At 35.8% G+C, this 23,895-nt stretch overlaps 1 long non-coding RNA gene across 4 annotated transcripts; it reads left to right on the top strand.

Moving 5' to 3' along the window:
- The first annotated feature begins 7,838 nt into the window (after positions 1 to 7,838).
- Positions 7,839 to 23,136, top strand: LOC143679223 (uncharacterized). Of its 4 annotated transcripts, XR_013173600.1 has the most exons (5): positions 7,839 to 8,019; positions 8,493 to 8,527; positions 15,672 to 15,717; positions 21,104 to 21,386; positions 23,041 to 23,136. It is a non-coding gene; the product is annotated as an uncharacterized LOC143679223 (long non-coding RNA). The 4 variants fall into 4 exon arrangements; XR_013173602.1 differs by lacking the exon at positions 8,493 to 8,527; XR_013173601.1 differs by lacking the exons at positions 21,104 to 21,386; positions 23,041 to 23,136 and adding an exon at positions 15,833 to 15,952.
- The last annotated feature ends 759 nt before the right edge of the window (positions 23,137 to 23,895 follow it).

Below are 23,895 nucleotides of genomic sequence, written 5' to 3'. Positions count from 1 at the left end.
ATTTTTATAGCCTATGTCCTTCCATTTAGGTATTTTATACATTTAAGACTAATTTTTGTATACTATGTGAGATTCTTTCACATACAGATACCCATTTTTTCCAGCACTATTTGTTGTAGAGACTATGATTTCCTAATTGAGTAATAAGGGCAGCATTTTCAAAAATCCATAGACCATTGCTGTGAGGGTTTATTTCTGAAATGTCAATTTGATTTCATTGGTCAATTTATCTGTCCTTGGGTCAGTACCATGCTGGTTTGACCACTGTATCTTCGTCATATGATTTAAAGTCAGGAAATGTGAGTCCTCCAACACCTTCCTTCTTTTCCAAGATGTTTTTCACTATTCAGGTTCCTTACTCTTCCAAATAAATTTGATAGCTATATTTTCCATTTCTGAAAAATGGGCTTTTAGTATATGTCATGGTTAGGAACATGTGTCAACTCGGTCAAGTTGTGGTAGCTGTTTATCTGATTGGGCAAGTACTGGCCTGTCTGTTGCAATGAGGACATTTCATAGGATTAGGTCATGATCACGTCAGCTGCATCCACAGCTGATTCCATTTGTAATCAGCCAAAGGGGAGTGTCTTCTACAATTAGTGGTGCTAAATCTAATCACTGGAAGCCTTTTAAGGAGGACTCAGAGGAGACAGATCCCATTCCTGCTTCAGCTGGTGAGCCTCTCCTTCAGAGTTCATCCAGACCCTCCATCAGAGTCGTCGGCTTCACAGCCTGCCCTGTGGATTTGGACTCTGCATTTCTGCAGTCATGTGAGACACTTTTATGAATTTTATATTTGCAAGTGTTCCCTGTTGATTCTGTTTCTCTAGAGAACCCTAACAAATACAGCATGGGCAAGCTCGGGGAATCAAACCCGGGTCTCCAGCATGGCAGGTGAGAATTCTGCCACTGGACAACCATGGCACAGCCTGACTTTTAGTATTTTGAATGGGCTTTCAAGGAATCTGTAAATCATGTTGGATAGTATTAACACCTTAATGATATCTATTCTTCCAATCCATGAACATGGAATGTCCTTCCATTTTGTAGGTTTTCTTTGATTTTTAGTAATATTTTGTACTTTTCTGGGTACAAGTCCTTTACATTCTTGGTTATATGTATTCCTGGAGATCTGGTTCTCTTAGTTTCTGATGTAAATGTACTTTTTCCCTAGATTTAACCTCAGATTGCTCAGCACAAGTGTATAGAATCACTACTATTGTGTGGATGTTAATTTTGTACCCCGAAACTTTGTTAAATTGAGTTATTATTTCTAGGGGCTTTGTTATGAGTGTTTCAGGATTTTCAAAATAGAGGATCATGTCATCAGCAAATAGTATAATTTTACTTCTGTCCCTCCTTTTGTACCTTTTGGTATAAAATCTAAGAAAGTGTAGCTTGACATAAGGTCCTGTATATGCTTTCCTATTTATTCATCTAGGATTCTTACAGTTTTAGTCTTCAATGTGATTTGAGTAAATTTTTATATATGACTGAAGGTAAGTTTCAACCTTTATTTTTTCATATGGACATTCAGTTTTCCCAGCATCATTATTGAAGACAGAATTCTTTCCTCATTTTTTGAACTTGGTACACCACAAAAATCAATTGCCCACAGATGTGAAGATTTAGTTTTGACTAAAAAATCAATTTCATTTGTCTATATTTGACCTTGAGTCAGTACCATGCCATTTATATTTCTTTAGCTGTTGTAATATTGTAATATTAGGAATTGTGAGTCATACAACTTTGTTCTTATTCAAGTTGTTTTGGGAAATATGGAGATCCTTGCAGTTCCATGTAAATTCTATGATTGCATTTTCTGTTTCTGAAAGAAGGCTGTTGGAATTTAGATTGGGAATGTGATGAATCTGTAAATTACTTAAGGGAGAATTGACAATTTGACAACAATTAGGTCAATTCATGAACACAGAATGGCCCTCCATTTATTTAAGGCTTATTTGAATTCTTTTAGTACTTTTTTGTAATTTCCATGTGTAAGCTCTTTCAATCCTTGGTTAAATTCATTATTACATAATTGATTATTTCTTTTGATATTGTAGATGAAATACTTTTCTTGAGTTCTTCTACAGATTGTCTATTCCTAGTGTGTAGGAACACTACTGATTTTTGCATGCTGATCTTGTGCCCCTGTGGTATTGCTAAACTCATTTATTAGCTCTAGTAGTTTTTTTGTGGAGTTCTGAGGATTTTCTATATATATTTCTTATGTCAACTGCAAATAGGTAATGTTTTGCTACTCCCTTTAGAATCTGCATTCCCTTGAATCCCTTTTCCTGCCTAATTTTTCTGATGACCATTGCCCTTTCATTGAGGGATATAAAGGGAAACAGTGAGTGTTCTAGTTTGAAACATTATGTACCCCAGAAATGCCATGGTCATCTAATGCAATCTCGTGGAGGTGGACTTATTGTTTGGATGGACCTGGAACCTTTTGCTTAGGTTGTTACCATAGAGAAGTGACCCACACAATTGTGGGTGGGAATTTTGTGATTAAATTATTTACATGGAGATATGATCCTGCTCTTTCAAGGTGGATCTTAATCTGCTTACTGGGGTCCTTTAAGAGGGACATTAGGGGAGAGAGCACAGATATTTGGAAATATAGAAAGAAAAATCCCCAAGGGAAGCCAGAAAGACCTACAGGAGCTGAGAGAGCCATATGAAATATGATGATGAGTGCCAGGTTTGAACATTTTTATGGCCTTAGAAATGTAAACTTCTAAGTCAATGGATCCCCTTTGTAAAAATCAATCCATTTCTAGTATATTGAATTCCAGCAGCTTTAGCAAGCTTAAATGTTGAGCGTCTTTGCCTTGTTCCTGATCTTAGAGAAAAATATTTAAGTCTTCACCATTAAATAAGATTTAAATGTGATTTAACAACACTAAAATCTGTATCTAAATACTATTAAAGGTAAATGTTAGATAGTACATATGGTAAAAGTATAAAAATTTAAAATAAACCTATGGAAATACACTACAGAGTGAACCCTAAGTTATACCATGGACTTTAATTAATAGCACAAATACAAAAATGTGCTATCATCAATTGTAACAAATGTTCCACATCAATATAAGGGGTTGGTGGTGGGTTTGTATATGAGAATCCAGTATTTTATGCACAATAGTTCAGCAAACCCACAACTTGTCTAATAAGGAAAAAAATCCATTATGTTTCTATCCCTCAGAAATGAATAATCTGAATAGGAAATCAATAAAATATTTACATTTAAAATAGTAACTAAAAGAATAATATATATAAGAATAAATATAACCAAGGATATAAAGGCACTTTCCATGAGCAACTACAAATCATTCCAATAAATAGAAAAATATCCTGCAGTCATGAACAGGAAGACTTAAAATCCTTAAAATGTCAATACTATTTGAAGTGATCTATAGACTCAAAGCAATTCCATGCAAAATTTCAACAGTATTCTTTGCATAAATGAAAAATCAAATCATCAAATCCTTATGGAAGTGTAGGAGGTCTTGGAATAGTCAAAACAACCTTGAAATAGAAGAAAGTTGAAAGACTAACATTTCCTGATATCAAAACTTATTGTAATGCTAAGGTAATAAAAAATGTGGTAATGGCACAAGATTAGACATATAGACCAATAGAGAGTTCAGAAACAAACCCACATATCTAAGTCTAATTCCTGTATTATGAGTGCCAAGGCAACTCTATGTGAGAAAAAAAATTGTCTTTTCAACAAATGGTGTTTAGAGAACTGGATAAATGCATGCAAAAGAATGAAAGTGGATTCCTACTTTATAGCCTACATAAAAGTTAACCCAAAATATATGAACTTCATCATATAATAGAAGAAATACAAAACTCTTAGAATAACACATAGAGAAATATCTTCAAAAACCTAGCATTATATAAAGCATTCATAGATCCTATACCATTATCTTAAGCCACAAAAAAAATATGCATACATTTGGTTTCATAATGTTCAACACTTTTGTGCACCAAAGGATATTATTAATAACATAAAAAGACAACCTACAGAATGAGAGGAAATGATTCTAATCTAATAAGAGATGAATATCAACTACATATAAAGAACTGCTAAAATTCAACAGCAAAAAGACAACCCAATTAAACATATGGGCCAAGGGCTTGAATAGACATTATTTCAAATAAGATATATAAATTGCCAGTGAGAACATGAAAAATGCTTAATATCATTGGTCACAAGGGAAATGCAATTCAAACCACAATGAGGTACCATCTCATACCCACTTAATTGGATAATACTTAAAAAACAGAAAACAGAAATGTTGGTATGGATGTGGAGAAATAGGTAAACTTGAACAATTTTTTGGAAGTAAAATTGTACAATTACTGGAGAAAACATTCAGCAATATCTTAAAAAGTTAAACTCAGAATTATTATAAGACCTGTGATTGCACTTCTATGTATATACCAAAAATTGAAAGCAAGGAGTCAAATAGATATCTGCACATCTATGTGTTGGAAAAATTAGAAACAATGCAAGTGCCCATCTTGTATAAATGGATAAATAAAATATGGAATATACATACCATTTACTAACACTCAGCCATAAAAGGAATGAAGTCCTTATACATGCTACCATGTAAATGAAACTCAAGGACCTCATGTTATGTAAAATAAGTCAAAAACAAAAGAATAGTTATTGCTTTATTTTACTTTAATGACATAGCTACAATATTCAGATTCATCAATACAGAAGGTATATTAAGGCTTCCGGGGGCAGAGGTCATTGAGGAATTAGAAGTCTATTCTTGAGGGGTTCAAGTTTTCTATTTAACATGCATAAAACTTTGATAATGTAATTATTGCTGGTAATAAAATATTATTAATATAACTAATGCCATTGAATTGAATACTTGAAGCTGGTAAGAGTGGGGAATTCTATTTTTAATATATTTTACCACAATAAAACATAGTAGCAAATGCAGCCATGTTCTGTATTAAATGTATGAAACATCATGCATCGTTAGCATTTATTCCAGGAATACAATGTTGTGTTTATCTTCAACTATCAATAATTATTATTTGCTATTTACCTGAATAAATGAGAAAAAAGTATATAATCAAATAAATTGGTGGAGAAAATTACTGAACAAGATTCAACATCTCTTCATTAAAAAAATAAAAAGCTAAAAGAAATTGAATGATGCTTCTTCAATCTCATAAATAAAGTAATGGCAACGGCTTGAAAAGCACCTGCTTTAGTAGTATATAACTTGCTATATAGGATTGCATACAGTATATAAAACTAGGTTTAATGTATTCATGGATATGGCTCCCTGAAAAATGCCCTGTGAGGTTATCAACAGTTTGATAAGAAAAAATATGCTTCTTAATAAAAATATTGCATTCTATGTAAGTACTTTCATTGTACATATCACCAGGAGGTCACATATATTTAACATAGAATGGATGTTATACTTTGGCAAGGAATGACCTGAAAACTGCATTGGGGATCTTAGATACCTTCCTGCTTCATTAGTGAAACTTAACTGCTTTTATGGTTGCAGTTATCAAAAAAAGTTGACATGATTTTTGAGAATGTAATTAAGAAATCAATATTTTGTTATATTAGATGAAACTTAAGATATTAAAACAAGGCAATGAAGGGTAATTTTCTTTTCAAAAAATATAAATGAATTGGTAGATTAAAGAATGATTTTATTAGCTGAAATATAAATATACTATTATGAAATGCTGTCAATAAAATTCAACACTAGTCACAAAAGACCAGTATAAGCAAAAAAACAATATGTAAAATGAAAGAATGAAAACATCATTTATAAAGCTTAGAAAATATATTACAACTAATTTTCAAGCCCAAAAATGTTGTGGAAACATTAATATCTTATTACCTAACTCTATCATGTAAAATATTATCAAGGAAAAGTTATTTACATTGGGAACAAAAGATTACTCATAATGATGTCTTAATTTAATGAATTTTCAAATTGTATGCAGCCAATTGCAGGATAAAATTATAAGATTAGATAATAAACAAATAAAATTCAAAGTTTGGATGAAATATTTAAATTATCATGTATATATTTATGTTAATAATTGAGGAGTCAAGTTCTTGACCAAAATTCTATGTGAAATATTTCATGTTAATTTACAAAACTTTGTCTGGCAGATTTACGGAATAAACCTGCCCTCCCCACATCAGATGTGATGTACAATCAGTCCATTACAGTTTTCTGAATGGAGTTCCAGCCAGAGACACAGGAACCTTGGGTCCACCATGCATGTACAAATATCTGTAGTTATAATTCATATGCCTCTATGATGTTGATGACTTAACTGAGGCAATAATTGAGAAACTTTCCTTGTGCCTCAGTCAAGATCTCCTTATTGGGGGAAATTGACTGGGGCATTTTTCCCCATGTGGATTGAGTTTTTTTCACTCCTAGCCCTTCTCTGTCTTCTTCTTTCTTTTTGCCATGTCCAGTATGTGAAAAAGGGCTAGAGATTTTTTATTAAGACTCCTTGACAAAGAATTTCCTCCATATTCACTTCCTGTCATCTGAACAAAGTCCAGTGCTATTCTGTGAGGAAAATGAAATACTGAGATATCAGTTTCTTTATCTTTTGCCTCTTGATTGCACTTGTCTTATCATTTTACTTTCCTAGATGCTAAAACATATATCATGCAATGGGCTGGTTTAAACAAGGTGATTCTATTGTCTCATGATTTTGAGAATAGAAGATGTCCAAAGTTTAGGTTAGATCAAGGTAATGCTTTCTTCCAGAAGTCTGTGGCATACCAGAGCTGTCTGTTTCTGCGTGGTCTTGGCCATTGACATTTCTGCCACATGGCAATGCACATGTGCTTTTAATAGTCATTGATACCTCTATGCACATTCCTGGCAATGATAAACATCTGTAATAAAGTAAGTTAAGAATTCCACCAGAAATGTAAAGAATATAAAGCCTTTCACTACCTCTTTGCTCAGTTTCCTGAAAAGACCATAAAAAAGTTTTGTGATGAAGTTATTTCATTTAAGGTATTAGCCAAACACCAACTTTAGATGGGTTTTAATCCTATTATCGGAGTCCTTTATAAGCATAATGAAGTGCAAGGAGAAAGCCACAGGGAGCAGCCAGAAACTGGAAGTCAATAGAATGAGAAACCAGAAGAGACTACCATGTGCATTGCACCTTCACAAGGTTCCTGTGTCTCTGACTGGTATTTGAAATGGGTAACCTCAACATTAATAGATTATGTTTAACATCTTTTTCTGGAGTACATAGCTCCGAACTTCTATACATGAATAAAATCTTCATTATTAATTTTGGTTTGGCTCTTTGTCCTAATTGAATGATTTAGTTTTTCTTGACTGTTAAACAAATATCATACAATGGTCTGTCTTGCAAAATGTGAATTTATTACCACACAGTAAAAAGCCTGGGAAAAATTCAAGATCAAGCCATCATTAAAGTGATGCTTCCCTCCTGAAGACTGGCATTCTGAGCTTGGATGCTGGCAATCCTTGTTCTTTTGCTCATCTGTCACATGGCAATGCACAGGGTAACCACATCTGGTCTCTCCATTCTCTTCTGCATTCTGTTGAATTTCAGCGTCTTGTATCCTATGGTTTTCCCTCTCCTGTCCGGATTTTATTCTTCATACACAGGATTCCAGTAATAGGATTAAGACCATCCTTATTGAGGTAGGCTACACTTCAACAGAAGTAATTTAATCAAATGATCCCACTTACACTGGATTCACACCCCTGGAAATGGATTAAATTTAAGAACATGTTTTTTTTTTCTGGGGTACATGCAGCTGTAAACCACCACACTGACCATATGAACATGAAGCAACTGGAGAGATCAGCATAATGAGCAAGTTGGTCAATAGGTGCAATGATTTTATGGAAGAGCAAAGAGGCTGAGGGTCCAACAAACTGATTCACCAAGGAGTCTTAGGAGATCCTAGAAGACCCAAGGACATTTCATCAATGCATTTTGGTGAGTCCAGTGGATGGATACCATGGGTTCTTCATTACCCATTCTAATGGATCTTGGGGCCTGCTGGAGTATTGTTTGCAGAAATATTTTGTTTTCAGGGGGATAACTTACTTTAACCCTTGACTTATGAGATGATCTGTCCCAGTGAGTCCAATTTAGACATCAAAGGTGCTCTAAATATCATAGAAAAGTCATTCCTCAGGACTGCTTATAATCCTCTGACAATGAGGTTGAACTTGTGGGAGAACTCTAGCTTTAAATAGTCATTGATACCTCTATGCACATTCCTGGCAATGATAAACATCTGTAATAAAGTAAGTTAAGAATTCCTCCTCCAAATGTGAAGAATGTAGAGACTTTCACTACCTCTTTGCTCAGTTTCCTGAAAAGACCATAAAAAAGCTTAATTTGTTAAATCTAATGAGAAATAATGGTTCTATGTCAGGCAATTTACTCCAAATTTCTTTCTTCAGAATACTCTGACAACAGCCACCACCAAGATATTATGGTAAGCAGAGCTTCCTTCTTGTCTGGTAGTTGTATAGGCCCTTCTGGCACTCACATGGACTCAATGGCACAGCCCAGCAGTTTCCCTGTAGTATCTGGTGCCTCCCACTTTACAGATTGACCAGCAGCCAGATAGCAGTGTAAGACTCACTACTGGACAGTGTCTTAGACCTTGGTCTGTGATGCTGACTTCCCAGTAAGATGGACAACTACATGCTACACAACCTCTGCCTTTCTAGCAACTCCATGTCATGGTCAGGTTCATGTGTCAACTTGGCTAGGTAGTGGTGTCCAGTCATCTGGCTGGGCAAATGCTGGACTGCCTGTTGCTATGAGGACATTTCTAGGACTTAAATCGTGATTACATTGGCTGCATCCAAAGCTAATTTCATTTGTAATCACCTAAGGGGAGTGTCTTTTGCAATAAGTGAAACTTAATCTAATCACTGGAAGACTTTTAAAGAGGATTCAAAAGAGAGAGTCACTCTTCCTCCTTCAGCCAGCAAGCCTCTCCCATGGAGTTTGTCCAGATCCTTCATCAGAGTCTCCAACTTCAAAGCCTGTCTTATGGATTTTGGACTCTTCCATTCCTACAGTTGTCCAGCCAACCTCTCCTGAGAGTTCATTGGGGAACTTCATTAGAATTACCAGCTTGCGGCCTGCCCTACAGACCTTGGACCCTTCCATTCTGAAGGTTGCCAATCCAGCCTCTCCTGAGAGTTCGTTGAGGACCTTCATAGGAGTCACCAGCTTGCAGCCTACAGACCATTGACTCTACATTCCCAAGGTTACATGAGACACTTCTATAAATTTTATAAGCTGATTCTGTTTTTCTAGAGAACCATAATAAAACAGCTTGGTATGAGGAGTGGTACTTAAGAAACAGAATCTTAAAAATGGTATTTTATTATTGGTTTTCTACTCTGATTGGACTCAGGCACCAAGGACTCTGCTTCCTGTAATCAGAATGACACTGCCAAACCAGGGGGTGAGTCGGCAAAAGAGATAGTCAAAATATCACTATTTGATTCTTCTAATGCTTCCCTTGTATGAACCAGGCTCTTGGGGATAGTTTTTGACACTTTTATAGTGTTTTGAGAAAATAGAAGATATAGAGATGTTGGTTGGTTGGTTTTATATATGCTGTACACATAAATGAGGGAAATGGATGTGCTTAGTTCTTCCAATGAGAAGCTTACATGCTGTATGAAAGATGTAAACATTTCTATGAGTGTCCTGAAGGAAAATATTACATCCTGTAGCTGCAGACTTGTGAACTCTGAAAATAAGACTCAGAATCTTATTGTTAGAATAGCAATTTTGCAACATAAACTGAAATCTCAATCTTGATGGTGTCTGCCATTAAAGTGAGGGCATTGACTGGAAAAGAGTGGGACCCTGAAAAACAGCATGGTTAGATAACCTTGCAACAGTCTGCCTTGAGGACATAGCCACCCAAACTCCAGCCTGCCCTGAGGACGTTGGGTTTGGCCACCCAACCTCCGCCTGAAAGGATTAACCTTAAGGTGTTTAATCATGTTTCACCAGATGAAACTGCAAATGAATGCCCTGAAGCAATCAACTTGGAAGATACTTCCAATTCTTTTCATGACCTCCTATTTATGCTCATTTATTCCAGACCTATAACTAGACTAAAGTCCAAACAGACCCCAAAGAATGAGATATAAAGTGTCACCCATGAGGAGGTACATTCTACTCCAAAAGAACTGCAGAGTTTTCCAATTCATATAGATAGAAATCAGGGGAATATGTGTGACAACAAATTTTTATGGTGTGGGATAATGGTGGGAGAAATATAAAGCTGGATCAGGCTGAATTTATTGATATTGGCTCACTAAGCAGAGATTCTGCTTTCAATGTTATAGCTCGAGGGGTAAGAAAAGGCATTAACAGATTGTTTCGATGGTTGGCTGAAACATGGATCTAAAAATTGCTGACGTTAACTGAGGCTGAAATTCCAGAACTGCTCTGGTATAATGTAGATGAGGAGATCCAATGGCCTAGAGAGATTGGAATGTTAGAGTGGATTTATCATGGAAAACCTGCTCATACACCCCAGGACTGCCTTGAGGGTGTACCTTTTACCAGAACTGTGAGAAATAAATTTGTGAGACCAGTTCCATCATCACTGAAGAGCTCTGTAGTTGCTCTTCTCTGTAGGTTAGATATTATAGTGAAAACTGCTGTCACTGAGCTGGAATCCTTAAACACAATGGGGTTGATTGGATCCCGTTTTGGCATAAGCCAAGTGGCAGCATTTAATTGCCAAAGACAAGGTGGACGTGGCTGTCATAATGGACAGCAGACTCAAAGCAGGAGTCAAATTAATCTGACTCGCAGTGACTTGTGTTGGTTAATAGATCATGGGTGACCTAAAAGTACAATAGATTGGCAGTCTGTTAAATCCCTGTTTGAGCTATATAAGCAAAAGAGTTCTAGGTCAAGTGAATAGAAGTCTGACTTGAATTACAGAAACAGAGAGCCACGTCCCTTTAGTCAATTTCCAGACTTCAGACTATTACAGACCCAGAGCCCCTTGAATGAGGAGAAGTACAAGTCCCTTTGGGGGTGCACTCAGTCACACTGCCACAGATTTACACTGCTAATCTTCCTCCAAGCCTTTACCAAGGAGAATGACAGCCTTTTATCAGGGTAACTGCATTGGGGAAAAGAAAATGATCTGATATATCAAGGATTATTAGACACTGGTTCAGAAGTGACATTAATTCCATGGGACCCAAAACATCACTGGTCCACCAGTCAGAGTAGGGGCTTATACAGGTCAGGTGACAAATGGAGTTTTAGTTCAGGCCCATCTTACAGTGGGTCCATAGGCCTTATGGACCCATTCTGTACTTATTTCCCCAGTTCCAGAATGTATAATTGGAATAGACATACTGAGCAACTGGCAGAATCCCCACATCATCTCTCTAACTTTTGTAGTGAGAACCATTATGGTAGAAAGGCCAAGTGGAAGCCAATAGAACTGCCCCTACCTAGCAAAATGGTGAATCAGAATCAATACTGGATTCCTTGAGGGATTATAGAGATTACTGCCACTGTTAAGTACATGAAGGATGCAGGGGTGGTGATTCCCACCACATCCCCATTCAACTCTATTTGACCTGTGCAGAAAACAGATGGATCTTGGAGGATGACAGTGGGTTATCATAAGCTCAGCCAGGTGGTAACTCCAATTTTAGCTTCTGTTCCAGGTGTGGCATCATTGCTTGAGCAAATCAGTGTATCCCTTGGTTCAATGGTATGCAGCTAATGATCTGGCAAATACTTTTTTCTCAATAGCTGTTAGGAAGGACCACCACAAACAGTTTGCTTTCAGCTGGCAAGGTCAGCAATATACTTTCACTGTCCTACTTCAGGGTTATATCAACTCTCCAGCCTTATGCCATAATCTTGTCTGCAGGGACCTTGATCATTTCTCCCACCTACAAGACATCACACTGGTCCATTATATTGATGATATCATGTTGATTGAACCTAGTGAGCAAGAAGTAGCAACTACTCTAGACTTGTTGTTAAGACACTTGCATGTTACAGGATGGGAGATAAATCCAACAAAAATACAGGGGCCTTCCACCTCACTGAAATTTCTAGGTGTTCAGTGGTGTGCAGCATGTCAAGATATCCCTTCTAAGGTGAAGGATAAGTTGTTGCATCTGGCCCCTTCTACAACCAAAAAAGCAGCACAATGCTTAGTTGGTCTTTTTGGAGTTTGGAGACAATGTATTCCTCATTTCATTGTGCTACTCTGGTCCATTTATTGAGTGACCAGAAAAGCAGCTAATTTTGACTGTGGACCTGAACAAGAGGAGGCTCTGTGACAGGTCCAGGCTGCTGTACAAGATGCCTTGCCACTTGGACCATATGATCCAGCAGATTCAATGGTGCTGGAAGTGTCAATGGCAAATAAGGATGCTCTCTGGAGCCTTTGGCAGGGCCCTATAGGAGAATCACCATGCAGACCCTTAGGACTTTGGAGCAGAGCCTTACCATCTGCTGTAGATAAGAACCCTTATTTTGAGAAGCAGCTTTTGGGCTGCTACTGGGCCTTAGTAGAGACTGAATGCTTGACCATGGGCCACCAAGTTACCATTTGACTTGAGTTGCCATTCATGAGCTGGGTGTTGTGTGACCCACCAGGCCATAAAGATGGGTGTGCACAGTAGCACTGAACCATAAAATGCAATTAGTATATATAAAATAGGGCCAGAGCAGGTCCAGAAAGCACAAGTAAGCTACATGACGAAGTGGCCCAGATGCCTATGGTCTGCATTCCTGTCACATTACCTTCTCTTTCCCAGATCAGAGCTATGGCCTCTTAGGGAGTTGTTTATAGTGAATTGACAGAGGTAAAGAAAACACAGGCCTAGTTTACAGATGGATCTGCACAATATGCCGGTACTACCTGAAAGTGGACAGCTGCAGTACTGCAATCCCTTTCTGGAATGTCCCTGAAGGATAATGGTGAGGGGAAATCCTTCCAGTGGAGAGAACATTGAGCAGTGCACCTGGTTGTTCATTTTGCTTGAAAGGATAGCTGGACTGAGGTGTGTCTGTATACTGACTCATGGGCTGTTGCTAAGTGGTTTGGCTGGATGGTTATGGGACTTGGAAAGAACATAATTGGAAAGTTGGTGACAAAGAGGTCTGGGGAAGAGGCATGTGAATAGACTTTTCTGAGTGGTATAAAAACATGAAGATATTTGTTTCCCATGTGAATGCACACTGGAGGGTGACTTCAGCAGAGGAAGGTTTTAATAATCAAGTGGATAAGATCACCTGCTCTGTGGATACCAGTCAGCCCGTTTCCCAGCAACTTCTGTCATTACCCAGTGGGCTCATGAACAAAGTAGTCATGGTGGTAGGGATGAAGGTAATGCATGGGCTCAGCAACATGGACTTCCACTCACCAAGGCTGACTTGGCTAAAGACACTGCTGAGTGTCCAATCTGCCAGTAGCAGAGACCTATACTCAGACCCTGATATGGCACCATTCCCTGAGATGATCATCTCGCTACATAATGGCAGGTTGATTACTTTGAACCACTCCCATCATGGAGGGGGCTGTGTTTTCTTCTAACTGGAATAGATACATACTCTGGATATGAGTTTGCTTTCCCTGCACACAATGCTTCTGCCAAAACTACTATCCAAGGACTTACAGAATGCCTTATCCATCGTCATCATATTCCAAACAACATTGCTTCTAATCAGAACCTACTTCACAGCAAATGAAGTGTGGGAATGGGCATATGCTCATGAAATTTTCTGATCTTACTATTCTCTCCATCAACCTGAGGCAGTTGGATTGATGTAATGGTGGAATGCGCTGTCCTGAGATATTGCAGTTTATGAGATGGAGTCACAGTAACAAAAAGGGCATGAGCACCCTCCAATCATGAATACAGATATGGAGGAGAGAAGAGAATCTAAAATTTCAGCACTCACTCCTACAGAGTAGCCAGTGTGGTTTCCACCTCACAAAATTATTTGGTACACCTGTTGCAGGCAGCCTCTACCACCTTGAATTTGATGAACTGATGACTGTCCAACCTGGCAGATAAATATATCTGCAAGACTGTTGTCACACTGAATAATAGAAATGGACATTTACCATAATCTTACTAACCTGGATCTGATGCAATGCCACAATTGGACTCTTATGTCTCAGGAATGAAATGCCTCTCAAAATCAATATATTTCTTAAAGATAGAGATGATCACAAATCTAGAGAAAAGAGGTGGGATCCATTATTGGAACTATTTCTTCTTCTCTCCCCTAAATTTGCCCTATCCTTAAGTGATTGAATGGTATTACCACTTTCAAGGTCATGCAAACAGAAAAAGTTGAGTGTTACTTGTCATTGGGCTTTACTGACATTGTTAAGGGGTACTGTATTAGTTAGGGTTCTCTGGAGAAACAGAATCAACAGGGAACACTCGCAAATATAAAATTTATAAAAGTGTCTCACGTGACCGCGGGAACACAGAGTCCAAAATCCACAGGGCAGGCTGTGAAGCCGACGATTCCGATAGAGGATCTGGATGAACTCCACCAGAGAGGCTCACCTACCCAAACAGCATGAGCATGCCTCTTCTGAATCCTCCTTAAAGGGTTTCCCGTGATTAAATTAAGCATCACCCATTGCAGAAGAAACTCCCCTTTGGCTGATTACAAATGGAATCAGCTGTGGATGCGGCTGACATGATCATGATCTAATTGTATGAAAGGTCCTTATTGCAACAAACAGGCCAGCACTTGCCCAACCAGACAAGCAGGTACCACAACTTGGCCAAGTTGACACATGAACCTGACCATGACATGTACTATATTAGATTAGGAGATACAACAGACATGATTCATCTCCTTGGCCTGGGTACTCCTTTGTAACTGCATGGTCCACAATTTTTTGCAGGCCAGCCAAGGAGGGTTCTGTGTGATTGCCAACACTTTTTATTGCACCTGTACAAATTAAACTGGTAAAATAGACCAGCCTATTATGAGGCTTAGAAGGAATTCTTCTTGGCTTTTTAGAGTAGACCTTAATATGATACAGCTTCTTTTCCTTATATGGCAATATTTAGAGTTTATGACAGCATTCACTTTTCCAGATTGCCCTGATCATCCTACTTGGAGTGGCTTTAATCCAAGGCCTTTCACACTGTTCCCTCAGATTGATTAACTGCTTCTGTTGACAGCCCCTCAGTGTCTGACTTATTCCATTCCACAGTGGAGTTACTTATTATTTTGACCTGGGCCATGAATAATGAAGGGATTGAGTCAAGGAATATGGCTCCAAGGATAAACACTATGTGTGATCATTCTAGCCTCACCAGAGGCAATTTCAAAGCTTTGCCTATCTGGCCTTATGGGGGAAAGCTTCTGTCCCAAGCAGACTTTGTTGCACAGTGTGTTCAGTTTTCTGGAGGGAGTTGCAGTTAAGAATTCATATCACTTGGGCCAGCCAAACACATGGATATCTGCATCCCCAGACTAGATGCTCCAGTCAGAGAACTGTTAGAGGATATGGATTGAGGTATTTATACCCACTCTGACTCAGTATTTTTCCAACAATTGCCCTTTCCTCTCTTTTTTCCCTCTAGGACCATAAAAAAGAAGAAGGCTGGTATTTGGTGCTGTTCAGAAGTGGTATGTATCCCCTTATTTGCTCTGCATATCATATGACACATGACCAGACCAGAACCATGGGAAAAAGTGGAAGACTCAGAAAATGGCAGCTTTTTCTTTTGTCTCTTTCTTGCAGTGTTACAGCAATTGAATAAAGGCATGACTGCTACTTTGAGTCTGCCTCTCTGCCTAATGGACTACCTCTTCAATGACAGCTTGATTATAATCAATAGTTTATGACAATAAAATAAATTGAGTAACAAACTTGGAATCTTCCCATTAAAACATTCCAGGCAGTGATTACTTCAAAGACAATTTATTTCAACCACTCTTTAAAAATTGAAATCTTCTATAAGATTTCATGGAAGTCATTACATGTCATAGACAATAATAATTTGTCTATTATTGAATGGAAATACAGATAATAAAACCCAAATCATTAAATCACACTTGCACAAACCTGGTACAGAAGTTATATATGAAGAATATTAATAATCTTCATAAATATGTACAAAATAAAATAAATACCTTGCACTATATGGCAAATACATGTCATAATTTTTTCATTTTAGTTCATGAATAAATTAATTTCATAGTTGTTTAACATTTGAATTCAATTAATATAATTTCCAATATTAGAAGAACAAAGAAACCAATCTTGATAATCTTTGAAGATAAATAAAAATATTTGATAAAAGCACATTTTTTGCAATGATATACAGTCTTAGCAATAGAATAGAAGGAACTTCAAAAATGTTGGTACAGTAAATAAAAAAAAGCTTTCTGCAAACTCCCCAAAGATGTTCTTTGAAATTTTCTCTTTACCCAGTATAATTTCAACTTAATAGTTTACTAGAGAATTTCGTGAGGAGCAAGAAGAAATAAAATAAATAAATAAATAAATAAGAGTTAGAATTGGAAATAATTAACCAAAACTGTCATTTATAAATAAAATATATTTGTGGCATTGGCAACTAAAAATAATTGACAACTAAAGATTGTGATTAAAAATACCTTATGAAATAACTTTTAAAAAGTTCGAGACACTTTTATAAATGATTAACAGCATAATTCCAAATCAATTAGTTAGATTAAACATGATACAATTTAGAAATATAAAAGGTAAAATTTATTTAATTCAAATATTCATATCATCCAAATGGGAAATCTATAAAATTTTGCCAAGAGACATTTCTTAATTGGAAGTCTTCATGTTATAAAACTGTCAATCTTCTCAAACAATTCAATTATCTTCCAATTAAAACAAATTAAGTTGTGACACACTAACTGTAAAATTTATGTACAGATGCACAGTGACATATATGGTGAATATGTAGTGTGGAATAGGCATTCGCATTTCAAAATACAGATAATGAAAATTTAAAACTGAAAAGAGTTTGGATTTGTTCAAGAATGGATTAGTAAATCACTGAAGAACACCTATACTTTAATCTTAATTGATTGACAAAAGAATGTGAACTCATCTCAGGGAAAAGGGGACAGTCTTCTCAATAAGTAAAATCCCAGCTGTGTATTCATATAAGATGAAATTATATAATTCCTTTTTTCCATCCATAAGCAAAAATTATTCTAGATATATTATAGCATGAAATGTGACCAAAAAAGCAATTATTTTTCATTAGATGGTAATGAAAACTATTTTCATGATATATGACCAGGTAAAGGTTTATTAAACATGGCTCCAAAACATTTTACTTGAAAAAATTTGGCAAATTTTCTGAAATAAAATGAGTATATTTTATTCACAAATAACATCAATAAGAGACTGAGAGATAAAGGAAATGGGGCAAATTCTCGCTGAGATTTGATCAAGCACCTCATCAGCAAAACACAAACAATTATGTAATTTCAATAATAGTAGAGTCACTTAAGCAAGAGAAGAACAGATATAAGGATTGAACTTGCAATTCACAAAAGAGAAATGCAAAAGACAAATAGCAAAAGGAATACTCAGTCCATTAATAATTTAATAATACCAATGAAAACTACAGTGAAATGTCATGAGGAAGACTAAGTTTTTCCTAAAGTCAAAAACTCTGAAAACTACAAATTTTTGTGTATTTAGACCACAGACACACTGAAACATAAACTGGTCCTATTGCTTTGAACATGTCTAAATTTCTAGTAAATTCTATTCTACTCATATGACATTATGGCATGTGTGTCTATATGTGGTTCATATGCAAATTGTACATTCAGAATATATATTCTTGATTTCTCAGAACATTTTTAAATTATCCCAAAACTGGAATGTACACAAATGTTCATCACTGATAAAATTTTAATTGAGAAAATCCCTGGGGATGCCTAAGAGCAAAAAAACATGTGCTCTTCAGTTTCCTCTCTATCCTTTGAAATTTGAAGTCCCTACCAAGGCAACTGATGCTGAGAACCAATCAAGCCCCTAGCTCATTCCATTTGACCCAATATTAAATCAATCCATTCTGCCCTAAACCCATCCCCTAAGATGGAAAAACCCTTATTCAATCAATAGGAGTCAAGCTAATTTACTTTCTTTTTATGTTTATAAAAATCAACTGCCATCCCCCTAGAATCCCAGAGTTATTTCTGTTCTGTTTTCTATTGCAGCAGCAAAAGTTTGTTGTTATTAATTAAATGCTGCAGTCTACAAATTCAACCCTATTTGTCTTTCATATCACCATGAGAATAAACCAGTAATTTTAGTATATTCATAACAATCTATATATATTGAAAAAGAATAAACCACAAATGCATTCAAGTATGAACACATTATAGTATGGAGTGTAATACATGTCGTGAAAGAAGATATGCTATATAAATACATTTCTATAAAGTTCAAACTAAGCTATACTTTTAGGCTTACATATACTTTATGAAAAAATATTTTAAAATAATTGGATACTTAATATACAATAAATACAGGAACTCATAAAATGAGTGATTGCTTTATAGTATATTATAAAACTGCACATATATTGTTTTCACTTTTCAGTGTATATATTACCTTTAAAAACTAAGCAGAAATAACCATAAACTATTCCAATTTTCTTTTGGATATAGAGGATTTAAATCACCTTTGCTTACTTAATAATTTTCCTTCTATTTTATATGGTGTGATATAAATTATGCTTCTATTGTAATAACCACAAAGGACAAATACTCAGGATCAATTACCCTATACTCAGGCTAGGCTCTAGGATAATCTAGTTCATTCAGTCTATGCTCTTATCTGAATTTCTGTTTGGATAAAATGAAATTCTGTTTTGGTGATGATGGTGCTGTTGGACCATATCCAATTTCCACATTAAGGGCCATAAGTTTGCTACAAACCCCTAATATCTCATCGATCTACTGGGTCATTGGATTGGGTATATTAAGGTATAATAATGTGTCAAATGCCAAGAGCACAGGTTAGTTAAAGCAAACAAGGTATAATAATGTGTTATTATACATTAGCAAATTGTACTTTCTCATGATTTTTGAAATTATCAATAACATCCTTGAGACTGTGTTATGGTGAATGATGAAATCTTACATGAATATATCATAAATTCCAATATATTTGATATTTCCATAGAATTCAAACTTTGAAAATGTACTTCTCAAAATTTTGGTATGTAACAACCAGGTCTTTTGATTCTCCCTTTAACTGCCCTCCAACACTCCTTCTCTCTTTGGTAATGTTTCCCAGGCCCACAAATTCAATGACCGTCCATGTGCTCCTGAGTCCTCAACCTTCTAGTCTGACATGAGTTTCAAACCTATTAATCTTCCTACATACATCAAATGTACATGTGACTCTTTCTTAGGTAGTTGAAACTTACTGTCTATAGAATAAAGTTGGAGTTGTTCACCCAGTATACTATTTTTTTTCTGCTTTACTCATTGATTCATTCATTAATCCGTTTATAATATCTTGCTGAGATTGGCTACAGACAATAGGCTTAATATTTTAGATACAACACGAATAAGATGAATGTACTCCAGACCTCTTTGATTTTTACTTTAGTTGGGATAACCAATTTTACCAAGTAAAGCAAGTGTAATGAGAACTATAACTATAATAAATGTTCAATAGACAGGGGCTTCCTGGCTGAGAATCTTGTTTATAGAAGAATTTATTATTTTCTTAGATCACAGGAGTGTAGGAACTTTGGAATGGAAAATGTGGTAGAATGCAGTGAGAAAATTTGAGGGAGAGAGAATTGTGTGTGATAGCCATTAATAGAAATATATCCTGTGAAACAAAAAGAAGTAAATGGAGCTTTACAGAGCTGGAATATGGACAGTGAGTGAGACGAGGGATATGAGGATTTAGAGAGATCAGAAAAATAAAGGGGATAATGAGCTATCAAAATTAGTATTTCGACCTAAAGGCTAAAGAGAAAAACCTAAAATACTTGAGAAAAGTAGCTACCCAATAAACAGGATGAAAATACATTCACCTGGGCCTTCATCTAACTGAACCTATAACTTCATTAAAGAAAACCATAGCATGATTTATGATTTATGTAAATCATAAATATATATAACTTCATTAAAGAAAACCAAATTTATGATTTATGTAAAATAATTTCTTCATTAACTTCTCTAATATGTAAAGTAGAAAATTTATTTCAATGAAATGTTCTTTGGGAAAGATTATTCCAACATCTCTTAATATCCAGTATTATATTTTTCTTCAGTATACATTCACTAGTGTGAATCAATATACTAAAACTAATTTTATTTGAATATATACGACTTTTTCACCTTTGACTAAATTATAACCCACTACTGAAAGGGATCACACTATATGTCTCAGTGAATCAGAATGTGTATAGGCATTCAATAAATTTTAGTAACTTCTAATATATTAATGCTTAATAGTGCATATATTTTAAGTTTTATGATTTCTAACACTTTATATAACTTGCCTTGGATCAATCATGTGAAATAAATACTATAAGAAGTCACATATCTCATAACTGTTGTGATTGTCATGAAGGTAAATTAGATAATATATGTAAAAATGATAGAATATCTAGTTCCTTATTCAGGAAACATTGATCATGATGACAGTGGTGCTGGTGGTTATGATATTGAAGGTGGCAACTATGTTTCTAACCAATGACAATCATGCTGTGCACCTTGGAAGGAAAGGATTTTGAACAACTCACCTCCTTAGGAGTTGCTCTCTAGCTCTTCATTTTGTTTCTTGATTTCTTTTCCTATTTTTTCAACTAATGGCTTCTTATGGAGGTTTTGTTTACTCATTATCCTTACTTTGACAATTTGGGAAACTTTTATTTTTTTTTAATTATAAATGTTTTTATAATTTATTCTCTGAAGACAATTTTTCCAGTAGCAGCTGTGCCTCCAGGGAAGCAAGAATAATGATCTCATGTTTATTTTTCTTTGCCAGTTACAATGATTTGAAGATGAGATTATACAAACTACATTTCCTTGAGTGTTATTTCTACCAGCCTAATTGAACTACAGGACAATTCCAGCCAAAGTCCATTTAAATTCTCCTGTAGTCGTGGTGGTATTCTCCACTACTTTGTTTCCAAGCATGCTCAGGCTGGTGGAAGAAGGTATATTCTATAGCTATGATTCCAGCTGTGGACCTCGCCTAATTGTGCAGCAGTAAGCAGCTTGTGAAACTATGCACATGAACATCCGTTCAAATTATGATGTACACCTCGGTATGTAAGTGAAGAATGCATGATATTCCTCTTTTATAATTAATGTTCTTTTATAACTAATGTTCTTTTCTCTTATTTATTTTACTTTGGTATTCCCATCACTATGATTTTCTCCTGTTCTTTCTAGTCTCCTTTCACTTAGTTCCAACATTATGCAAAACTTTGTACTTTACTGAATGTGCATTTAGTCTTCCCTTAAAGGTTCAAATTCTGCCTTTCCTTCTGCTTTAGTCAATTTGCTAGAGCCTTTAGAATGCCAATCAGTTACTCAAATTCAAGCCACCCATTTATTTGACCACAAGAAGAGATTTTGCCTGCAACTCCTATTAGTCCAATCTTTCCAATCTCTACAAAATCTATTTAATCTCCTCTCCCTCAGTATGGACATAAGAAAGCAACCTGATGGAACTGCATTATATGATGTTGTTATATTGAAAAATTTTAGCCTTGTTAATTAAAATAAAGAGCTTATATGCTAGAATTCTTAATGTTTTATGTCAAAAAATTACAGCACAAACAGCAACAATTTTCCAAGCTTTTTAGTTTTCTGTTTTCATATTTAAGTATATGACCCAAACTCAGCAGTATCCATGCTCCAATGTTCATAAAGCAGCAAATGCAAAAATTAAATTAAGTTCATAATTTGAACATACAAAGCAATAAAAAGACACAGAGTCTTCATATTTCCATATTGAACCTCTATGAAATAGAGAAATTCATACCAATTTCTCCAGGCTTTATCCATCAATCTATTAAAAAGTAGCACTAAAAACGCCACTGATCTAAAAATCAGCTCTCCAACCATTCTCAATAGCAAACTTTTATGAATCTAATAATTTAAAGAATGAAACCGCACTACTGGCACATAATTTGTGTTTTCTGCATTTGGTATCCAAGATGTACGGCACAGTGTAAGTAATCCCCCAAATATCAGCATAATAAGTAAGTAAAAGATGCTTCTCTTTGCAAAAATGTTTCTGTTTTCTCTATATTTCTGGCATTTAAATTATAGTATGAACTGAAATATCTTTGACTGGAATTTCTTTCTCCCAGAAATAGTTAAATTTCAGAAGTTCAGTTTTTCTATCTCACTTGCTGAGCTTCACCCTCTTTAACTGAATTCCAACAGAAACAGTTTCAAAGTGATAAAGTTAATATGTTCCACCTTTTCCATTATCCACTTAAGATCAATGAAAATATCATTTATTATTTTGCCTGTTTCTTTATGGAGATTACATAAGACTGAATTTACGTTCTTATCTGCAACATGGAGTTTAGAGCCAGTGAATTAAAGTTCTAAATGAGCTTTGAGGTAAATGTGTATATTATAGTGGTATTTTATTTTTTAATGATTTTTCCACATAGGGACTTGCACCTTAAAAGAATGCCTTTGCACATACACATTAACATAGAATTAGATATTACTACAATTCTGTCAGCATGTTTAAAAAAGATCCGTACAGAGGATTCTATCTGTGAGTCTGCTACACATTACTTGTTAACAACTGAAACAACTGTTAATGCTCTATAAATCTAGGGGAGTCTCTCAAGTTTTTCCAAAGAGCAATTGTCACAAACATGCTGTGTACCTGATTCTATTGTTGTGAGTAAATTTCAGAGCTGAGTTCTTACATGTTTTCATGTTTCATTTCAGGAGATATTTATACACGGAAATGCGATGGTTTGCACTAATATCCTTCCATGAGAACTAATGTTAGTTAATGGCCATTAATAAATTATAAAGAACAAATGATAAACTCTTCCTGTTATATCAGGTTGACTGGGAACATTATGGATCACAGAAACAAGACCAGAGTTATTGAATTCATCCTTCTAGGGTTTCAGAATGAGAAAGACATAGAATTTCTCCTCTTCTTTGTGTTCCTGTCCATGTACATGACATCTCTGATTGGCAACATCATGATCATCCTACTTGTGTGCTGTGACTACCATCTGCATTCACCCATGTATTTCTTTGTAGCCAACCTTTCCTTTCTTGAGGTCTCCATCACCTCCACAGTGGTGCCCAAGATGCTCACCAACACTTTCTCACTGACCAAGTCAATATCTTTTGTTGGATGTCTCACTCAATCAATCTTCTACTTCCTCCTGGGATCCACAGAATTTTTCATTCTTGCTGTTATGTCTTTTGACCGATATGTTGCTATCTGCATCCCACTGAGATATCCCATCATAATGAATAAACAGACATGCATAATGATGCTTCTGGGATCCTATGTAGGTGCATTTATGTCAATGTTGGGTCCATCTATCTTAACTGCCCCCCTTACCTTTTGTGGGCCAAATAAAATCCATCACTTCTTCTGTGACAGAGCACCAGTGCTAAAGTTGGCCTGTGCAGATATCTCTCTGGCTGAATTGGCAGATTTCATTGCCTCTGCTGTATTGCTTCTTGGTTCCTTACTCCTGACAGGAGTGTCTTACACCTACATTGTCATTACTGTTCTTAAGATTCCCTCTTTAAAGGGACAGCAGAAGGCTTTCTCCA

The sequence above is a fragment of the Tamandua tetradactyla genome, chromosome 4 (assembly GCF_023851605.1).
Source record: "Tamandua tetradactyla isolate mTamTet1 chromosome 4, mTamTet1.pri, whole genome shotgun sequence".
In the NCBI taxonomy this organism is placed as follows: Eukaryota; Metazoa; Chordata; class Mammalia; order Pilosa; family Myrmecophagidae; genus Tamandua; species Tamandua tetradactyla.
The sequence above is the reverse complement of the archived record's forward strand: the minus strand, read 5'-3'. Positions and strand labels throughout refer to the sequence as shown.